General features: G+C 40.5%; 1 long non-coding RNA gene across 1 annotated transcript; it reads left to right on the top strand.

Annotated features, from left to right (window-relative positions):
* Positions 1–1508: 1508 nt before the first annotated feature.
* On the top strand, positions 1509–5428 carry LOC122093621. Its single transcript, XR_006144503.1, has 2 exons — positions 1509–4794; positions 4866–5428. It is a non-coding gene; the product is annotated as an uncharacterized LOC122093621 (long non-coding RNA).
* Positions 5429–9777: the final 4349 nt, after the last annotated feature.

The following is a 9777-nucleotide window of genomic DNA, read 5'->3' as shown; positions in this document are numbered from 1 at the left end:
AAAAAAAGAAAAATGGTAGCAATCAGTCAATAAAATTTGCAATTAAAAAAATACCCTTAAGGATGTGAATTTGAAATCGAAACCGAAACCGAACCGAGCCATTTACATCGAAATCACAAAACTATTTAGTAAATGGTTTCATTATAGTTTTAAGTTTCAGGCCGATTAGCTAAACGGGTTGAAACTGAACCGTGTCGTTTAATCCGTGGTTTCAAATTGAATTGAAACCGTGAAAATCAAACCATTTAAAGTGTCAAAATCAATCCGATTAACCCGTTTAAATATTAAATAAGGTGGTTGCAAAATATCATCAGTATCTCATTTGATTCAAAGATTAAGTGCTGCAAGCTAGGGGTGCAAGTTTGGCCCTGACGGCTCAGATCTGCCCTTGGCTCGCCCTGATCCTGAACAAGTATCAACCCGAAAATTTTGGCCCTAAAGGCCAGCCTGGCCTTGAAATTTCTGACCCTGCGTCAGGGTCAAGGCGGGTAAGGGTTGATGTCTTTGGCCTGCCCCAGCCCGCCCTGAACTCGGCCCTGATTTTTGCCCCTGATGTTGATTCTGGTTATGATCCTAGTTGTGACTCTGATTTTAACAAATTTTATATATTATTTCACATTGAGTCATTGACACCTCAAAACTCTTCATATATCTTCTCACAATCTCATCGATCTCTCTTATATTTTTTACCAATAAAAATATTTCTTTGTTTAACGTGACAAGGGTTTTAAGATCTTCGGATTGTTTGTCTTATTAGGATGATCTCTTTGTTTATTATGATAAATAATTGATTTTTTCTGGATTATTTACTTTCTTAGGATGATCTCCTCTTTGTTTATCATGGTACTTAGAGTTATTTGTAATATTTGAATGTTTGCTTTAGGATGTTCTCTTCATAACAAGTAATTTGTAACTTTGTTTTTTACCTCCTCTTTATTATGAATATTTTTTATTTTTAAGTTATTTCATATTTTGCAGGGTCAGGGTCAGGGTCAGGGTATACCCGACCCTTGATGGCAAACTAGGGTCAGCGTCAACCAGGGCCATCCCGACCCTTGATGGCAAACCAGGGTTAGGGTCAATCAAGGTCAGGGTCATCCCGACCTGACCTTGAAAAATCAGGGCCAATTAGGGCGGGTAACGGTTGGACTGAACTCTGAAGGGTAGGGTCTGGGTTGAAGTTTTGTAGCCCTGAGTCAGAGTCATGGTGGGTTTGGGTTCAGTTAAGGGGACTAAGGGTTGGGCTAGGGTTTTAAGAAGTCGAACCCAACCCGGCCCTGTTGCACCCCTACTACAAGCTTACAAGTAATTCTAGAGGTAGCTTGTTCATTGTTTAGAATGCTGATTAAATTAATCCAAAGCATTAAGTAAAATGAATATTGGTAAAAATGTAATTTTTACTTATACAATGGCATATTAAATATATATTTTTCAATATTATAACACATTATTTGGGAGGTGGGAGGTGGGAGGTGGGAGGGGGGAGGGGGGAAGAAGAAAATCCCTACTGTAAGAATTACTTACTGACTTGTTAGATGTGCTTGAGACTATTTTTTATCAAAATATTTTCTTTTGCTTAGTTGTTTGGTTGTTTTAACAAAACATAATGGTTTGCATTTCACATTCTCAAAATTGAATCGTTATCACCAAAAGTAAATTTTAGTAAACATATGAATAAACTAGCAAATCGATTGCTAACCGTTTAGAAATCATATGGAATAAATTGAAATCGAAACCGTTTAAAACCGTGAAACTGAAACCGTTTAAAAACTGTGGAAACCGAAACCATTTACTAAATGGTGCGGTTATGATTTCAGCCAAAATATATGTGAACCGAGCCAAACTGAGCCGTTTAAACCAAAATCGAGCCGATTAACACCCTTAAATACCCCCAAACAAAATCTTCCTTTACTATACGCTTTCCCTTTTCCCGACCCTTCTCATAAGCTGATTGGAGTGATCGCTGCAACCTGATCGGCCTGCAAACGGTAAGTGCTTCAATCAGTCATCTCCCATTGTCTTTTTCTTTAAAATTCTTCTTTAGAGCTACCTCAGTCCTTCCCGCAAGCGCTTCAAGTGGCGCAGAAGTGCTTATGCTTGTGGTTGTCTGCATCACTTCTTTTCCAGCTCCTGATACATTTCCCCAAAAATCTCAACTTGAGTTCTCGCCAGCCACACCTCTCACTAGTCTCCAATGCTGTAATTTCTCTTTCTCTTTCTCATTTTCCTTTTCCATTTACTGTAACATTTCTATTTTTGTTTTAAGTTGTTGAGCTCCAATCCCTTGCCAATAGTTGGATCATAATTCAGAACTTTTTGTTTCACTGTTCTGCAGTGTTAAAGCAGTCATGGATTCTCCTTTGCTTAGTGAACGGTTGCACTTCTCTTTTATGTTTTCTCAGATCAAATAGATTAACGAGGTGAGAGAGAGGTTATCTGTGCAGGTAGAACTCTCTTCTCTTGCGGATGAATAGAGTTGCAATGACGAAGGAATGTCCTGTGATTCCTTAGTTTTGGGCGGTTTTAACATGCTCTTATTAACGTGTAACACAATAATCGCTTTATTGGTACCGATAAATCATTAACACCTCTCTACCTAGTTATGAATTTATTGATATGTTTATTTATTTTAATGCAAAATATGGATCATAAATCATACCCAAAGTCTCTATTTATGTTTATTTGATAGATAAATGTAAATTTAAACTATACCAAAGAGAGCCATATTTATTTATTTATTTATTGTTATATGAAATACTTCTGTGGAGTAGAACACATTTGGTAACAAGGCGTAAGAAGTGTTGTTAGATTAGGGAGTAAAATGCATTTTATATTGCATGCGAGGTGTACTTTTCTGAAAATTCTTGTCCTTTCTCCACTTCTGCCCCTGATCGTTCCCCTCCCCCCCTCCCCCTCGCCCCTCCCCTCCCCTCTTGACTACTCCATGAGTTGATGCCCCTATATTGGTTCCCATAACCCCCCCTTCTCCTTTCCTATTGTTGCTCTATGCACCTACACGGTCTAGCCCTAATATGGCTCCGCCAGTTCTCCCTTCCCCCCTCTCTCTTCAATTTCATGTATTCATCTCCCCTACATATTTATCTACCACCACCCATAGCATATGCCCCATCTGTGACCATTACCATTCCCCTCTACCATCATCCCCAAATCCTACTGCTCTCCCACTTTTGACGATCCTCTCAACTCCAAACCACTCCTCTTACCTGCCTACATGCAATGCAGCTGCATGCCCGTACGAAACTTCCCCATGCCCTCTCTATCACTTCTTCACGCACACCCTTACTGAACCAACATGTTTCTCCCAAGCCTCTAAACACCAATGGTGCTATGTTGTCATGATCAATAAATTAACACCTTGTTCCATAATAGTACTTGGACTCTGGTTCATTGCCGAAATGATATGAATTTGGTAGGTTGTAAGTGGGTGTATCGTATAAAGGGGAAGGCTGACGGCTTTGTAGAGCACTACAAAATGTGCCTCATTGCCAAAGGGTTTCACCAGTAGCAAGGGATTGATTACAGGGACACCTTTACTCTTGTTGTAAAACCAATCACTATTCGCACCATTCTTGCCCTAGTGGTAGGCCAAGGGTGGCCCAATCGGAAATTGGGCATTCACAATGCTTTCAGGCATGGTATCCTTAATGAAGGAGTATATATGACACAATGTTCAGGATTTTTTGATAGTACTCATCCGTAACATGATTGCCATCTACATAGTTCTCTATACAGCCAAACAGGCGCCCAAGGCATGGTTTCATCGATTGTCTCATTTTTTGTTATAGATTGGGTTTCAAGTTTTTCAAACGAATGCCTCTATATTCATCTATAAGCATGGTTCCCATCTTATTTATTTTCAAGTACAAGTTAACGATATACTTGTTACAAGCGATAATCAAGAACATGTCACCCAGCATCTTCAGGGACTTGCTATAGAGTTCTCTATCAAGGATTTGGGTCCTCTAAGCTTCTTTCATGGTATTGAAGTCCTTCCTCACTAAAAAGGTATTGTGTTACAAATATATACATGATCTTGTGCACAGGGCTGGTATGGTTGACTACAAACCTCCCATGGCTACCACTACAAAGCCAGCTACTTCAAGGGGCATGTGAGGACGATGGGTTTTGGTATGACCTTGGCATGAAGAGGAAGGGCATATACGCTTGTCCTCCATCTCATCTACTGGGGAAAGAGAAATAGAGATCAAGTAAGACTCACCACCATACCAGAGGAATAGGTAGTGGTTGCAACAACCCAGGTTGCCTCTGATGTTCTGCCTTAACTCGTTGACAAGTCAAGCACTTCTCTACAAATGGATAATTTCTCTCTTCAAGTTATTCCACTAGTAAGTTGTCTTCAAGTCTTGATACATCCAGGGTGCACCGTATAGGGAGTACGATGAGCCTCGTCCAAAATTTCTTGCTTCTGGCATGCAAATCCAGTCACGAAACCTTGGAGTTCCATCGTTCTTGATGACATATTCCTTCCTCTTTCCTTCTCGAAGTTCCATTCTGATTTTCTCTAGATAAGGGTCTTCACTTTGGGCGGATCTTATTTTGTCCATCAGAGATGGTTGTACAGTCAAGTTGGATAGCATGGCTGAAATATCTCCTACTATCACCTCTAGGTCGAGTTTCTTGAAGTCGTTAATGATGTGTCGCTACCTAGTTAGAAGTGAAACGAAGTATCCCTGAGGACTCCTGCTTAAGGTATCAACGAGCACATTTTCTCTCCCTGGATGGTAGTTGATTGTACAGTTATAGTCCACTGAGGTATTTTCTCTTCTTTTCACTTCAATGTTCTCTTTGTATGGTTCTTTGTAACTAATGAGTGCTTTTTGCAGGCGAATTCACATCCATAGGCTAATATCCGTATTATCTGGATGGATGACATAGAGAAAGCACAACAATTGGTCTCTCCCCTGTACCATTGTCGAGCCATTATAGATGCAATAAGTACCTGGGAAAGAGGGTCTACCGCCAATGCCTGGAAAAGAAAGGCGATGCATTTCATGCAGATCTCCCACTTTAGCTTGGAGTCCAATCGGGTTTCCAAGGAAGTTATAGGGAGATATCTCAAGGATGTGAATGCCAACCGCCTCATCAAGCCCAAATCTTCTGATTAATACCATGACTACATAGTCAAAGAGTAAGTCCACTTGAGGTTGACTTCCTCGGGTGAATTTTTTGTACTTTTCATTTTGACTCTTTATTTTGATTCCTTATTCTTTGTTCTGATCCTCACATGATTTTTTACAACCTAGGGCCCTCATTGAATTTAAGGCCATCATGGTGGGGAGGGGGCATCCATTTTCGAACTATCCCTGTGTAAATACCCAATTTTGTCATCCACCCCTATCTATGAGGATTTACAAGAAATGGATGCGATCTACGCTTTAAATTGGTGGAGAAGTCGGCCTTTTAAAGCAACCCAAACTCAACATGAAAACCCTAGCTCAACCTAAATCCTAAGCCTAACCATACTCGTTCTTGTGACAATCGATAGTAACACCTTGTACATTGAGGAATCGAACCTAAGTACTCTCCAATAGTGTGGGAATAACATGAGAAAGGATTGCCGAACATCCCCATGGGTGCAAGAGGGCAAAAGCCCTTACTTGTGAGTCCTTAACAATTCTGAGCTCAAAAAAAGCTCGACACTTGTACAGACGGGTAGTGCTCAGAATTACAATTCCAATACACATGGTACACCAAAAATGGACCACCGGATCTCCTAGGATCACACCTATTAACCAAAAGCCTCGTGGGGGATTGGATCAACATCTTTTGATTTAACAAATGTTTCTTTTCCCGCGATCCCGAAAAAAGTGGCAGCCAGAAAAATTCAAATTGGCTATAAACTAAATGAGTGCAGCCCCGCACTATTTTGGCCTTTTTGGCGGCCCTATGAAAATACATCCTTTTGGGCTGAAAATCTATAAAGAAGGGACTATTCGTCTATCCGAAGACACATGGTTCCACCCTTCCACCTACCCCTCCCTTGGTGAGCTGCCTGTCCTCCCAAGTGTCCTAGAGTGTGGAGAAAGCTCCTTAACCTTGACTTTCCCCCTCCTAACTTTAGCTAGCCAATTTTTTATTGAAACACTAATCAGTCGATTTATCTTGATTTGCGTGCTAAAATAAAAATTCTAAAAATACCTAAAGAAGTCTAGAAAAAATCCACCAACTTTTAGGAATGCCTTCAAAAGTCCTTTTCTCTCAAAATCCTTCCAAATCCCGTGATTATCATCTCAGGATCTCAAACCCTGTAGTTATAACTTAGCCATGCATGCGATATAGGACTAATTACGGGAGAATGTTCGTTCTTAAGAATCTAGTAGGAAAACACCTTCAAAACTCCAAAACCTAACACTTACCCTCATCTCTGGACTAGATCAATTTTTGGACCCTTTCCTTATGGATCGGGCCCTCTCAACGGGTCCTAGGCCCTAACCTTAAGTGGCGACTTCAAATTTTATGATTTTTCCAATCCCCAATGTTGCCAATAATCATTATTGATATGCCCCTTAGAAAACATACCCTAAATGAAGAAGTCCATATGCAAATTAGGCCTCCATGTGTTCCCAGAGGGGATGCCACGGTTTGAGGCCCGGATGTGCCACCCCAAAAGAGAGGCTGAGGATCCAAACATTCGGCCATTACCCTCAATGTGGAGACTCCACTGGGGATTGATGTCAAACTTTCAAAGCTAAATGCTAACATTAAATTCAATAACATTCTCCCCTCATAATAATTTGTTTGAAATTATATATGGCTAACCCATATTTGTAATTGTATGTACTAACTGCATCATATAGTGTGCTCGAAGTGAAATGATCCAATGAGGGTATTCCATGTCGTGCTAGCACCCTCGAGGAGGTTTGTACACATCATACTAAGTACTATGAGATCAGATGATAGCCTCTTCCTATACAAGAGTGCTTGAGGCACAATCGTACAACAAAGACATCCATTATTGTGTTACCACCCTCAGGGAGGTCCTTGCACATTCTTAGAACAATTGATCCTCGCTTCTTGTATTTCACTTATGCACATAGTTACGGCATGGATCCATCCACCCGTGGCTAGTTGTCTAACCTAGTGTATAGTCACAAGTAATGGGTAGCGAAACTACACCCCTTGATACAATAACTTCTGTTATATCAAAAGGATCACGTACCTTGAGTATATAGAACCTGTGAAGGATAGCTGGTTATGTCCTATTACATCCACTACATCCCCTCATCATGTGGGAAATAGATGGAGAACAACAAGGAATCCCACAAACTTACTTGTATAATTGTTTGTGGTCAAGATCTAAATACTCTTATAACACATTTTGATCTTTAGAAAATGCTCTCCCAAGTGGGGTTCGATTAAAGATTCCTTTCACTTTCAGTAAAATCTTGGCGGTTTGGTCCACATAACTCTGGGGTGATTCCCACTACATTGGAAAAAACACTGAATCACCAATGAGACACGCTTTACACATTTAAGAGGAAGGATCATCAAGTGGGGTAAAATTAAGGAAAGTGTACCTAATGGTGTGAAATTCCTTTAAAGAGTATTCTTGTTTAAGCCACGTTGTTTGTTTCCCGCTCTATGAGATGGATTCAACCAAGGATCCAAATTTTGGTTAAACTCTTATCATCACACGAACCAACCTTGTGTGAATCATTTGTTTGTATATAAGTAAAATAAAAATAGAAAAATCCTAAAATAAACCATTTTGTACGTCAGGAAAGGTTCCACATCCGAAAGATTCCCCACCATTTGTGTGGACTCTTCAGGGTAAACCGGTTGACTAGCCTAAGTCCAGTGTCATCCCCTTCATCTCTTCAAAATTATCCCCCCTTGGACACTGAAGACCCCGTCAAAATGGATTTCACAATTGCTACCAAATTCTGAGTCTGTGCGGGTTCTAACTGTGTGAGCCATCTGATCATCGGAAAGCTGCCATGACTTAGCAATACTAAGGAATACTTTCAGATGAGCCTTAAGATCCCCTGAATCATCAAACCTGTCTGTTTGCCACTTGATTTTTTTTAGAATCCTCACCTCAGAAAAGAAACTCATTTCATCAAAATCTACTGCTTGACCTTCTTGACCTCTCCCTATTCGGATCAAATTCTCAAGTTTTTCTAGCTGTTCTCTCATTTTTTTTTCTATTTCTGTCTCGGGAGGTTCCATCTAAACATGTTCTGCAAACTCTTCCTCCTCGTCATCTATTACAACTCGAGGGAGAGCCCAAATAGAAGCTCCTTGTTGATCAGCTAGCCTAGTTGGTGAGGTTCCTCGTTGACTGGTCAGTCTACTTGGCTCCGACTCTATTGGGAGAGGAGCTGGGTCAACCCTAGGTGGGCTCCTCAATAAGTGCAATACTTTTGCTAATCGATGCTTGCCTTTAATCATTTTAGCTTATAATATCTCCACTAGACGAACCCATGCTGGCTCGGGTGTTTCATTGCTGGGTGGATCCATGTGGACTGAATTGTAAGCACCCGGAGAAAGACAATCCCAAAGGGATGACGGGGCTGACACTGGACTTAACTAAGTCAACTGGCTACCCTAACACATCTAGACGGACTGCAGGAAATTCTTGAGACATGGAATCGTGCTTGAATCATAAGTGATTTATTTTAGGATTATTGTATTCCCCCCTTTCATTCATTCATTTGTTAATTAGTGATGAACCCAAAGTTAGTCCATTAGATGACAGGGAGTGGGTCAGAGTCAATGCCTCTGATCCACTCAATGTCATAAAGCAAGAAATACACACAATTGTCTTGAACAAAATGTTCCTATAAAATATCCCATGTCAACAAGGTTATGCTTTCCTTAATATTGCCCCACTAAGTGACCTTCCTCCTAGTTTCTTCGGGTCTTTGAATAATTCGAGACTCGCATGACTCTTGATGGGAATCACCCCGAAGTTATGTGTTACAGATCATTTGAATCTTGTTCCTAAGGAGGAAGGGCACCCTTTTTTTGAAACCCACTTAGGAGAGCATTTTCTTATGAGTAGAATGTGTTATAGAAAGATTCCCTTCCAAGACCTCAAACAAATCCTACTAGTTAGCTTGTGGCGTTCTCCATCTATTTCCTACATGATGCAGGGATGCAGTCGATACAATAGGACCAAACCGGCTAACCTTGACAGGATCTATATACGCAAGGTAAGTGATCCTTTTGATATACCCAGAGGTACTGTATTAAGGGGGTGGTTTCGCTGCCCATTACTTGTGACTCCACACAAGGTTAGACAACTGATGAGCACATTTATGTGTGAAATCTAGGGTAGTAAAACATACATTTTACATATTTAGAATGGAGCTACCTTGGGTTTTATTCTCTTTTTGCAGGTTTTATATTTTCAAGGCCTTAAGGATTATCAGGCGCTATATCTTCAATTTTACACGTAAAGTGGTCCTATTTCTTTCCATGGTTGCGAAGAGGACGAAATTCTAAGCAAGATAGACGTGTTCAATTAAAAGTACACATTCGTTTGGTCACCCGTACAAATGATTATTCTTTTCGGGTTAGAAAAAGAATAATGGATCAGAACTGAACCAAGATGCAGAACCACCCCGTTTGCAATTGTCCCAGAGGTACAAGGAATACTCCAAATGCCAACAAGGATCGATGGACCACATCCTTAAGTGATTAAAGATTTGTTTTTGGTAACAACAACTACCTAGCGTAGTTGGTGAGCTATGGTGTACAAAATTCCCTTGCTCACCAAGAGGTCTCAAGTTC

The sequence above is a fragment of the Macadamia integrifolia genome, chromosome 11, assembly GCF_013358625.1.
Source record: "Macadamia integrifolia cultivar HAES 741 chromosome 11, SCU_Mint_v3, whole genome shotgun sequence".
Lineage (NCBI taxonomy): Eukaryota > Viridiplantae > Streptophyta > Magnoliopsida > Proteales > Proteaceae > Macadamia > Macadamia integrifolia.
This window is presented reverse-complemented; position numbering and strand designations above follow the sequence as displayed.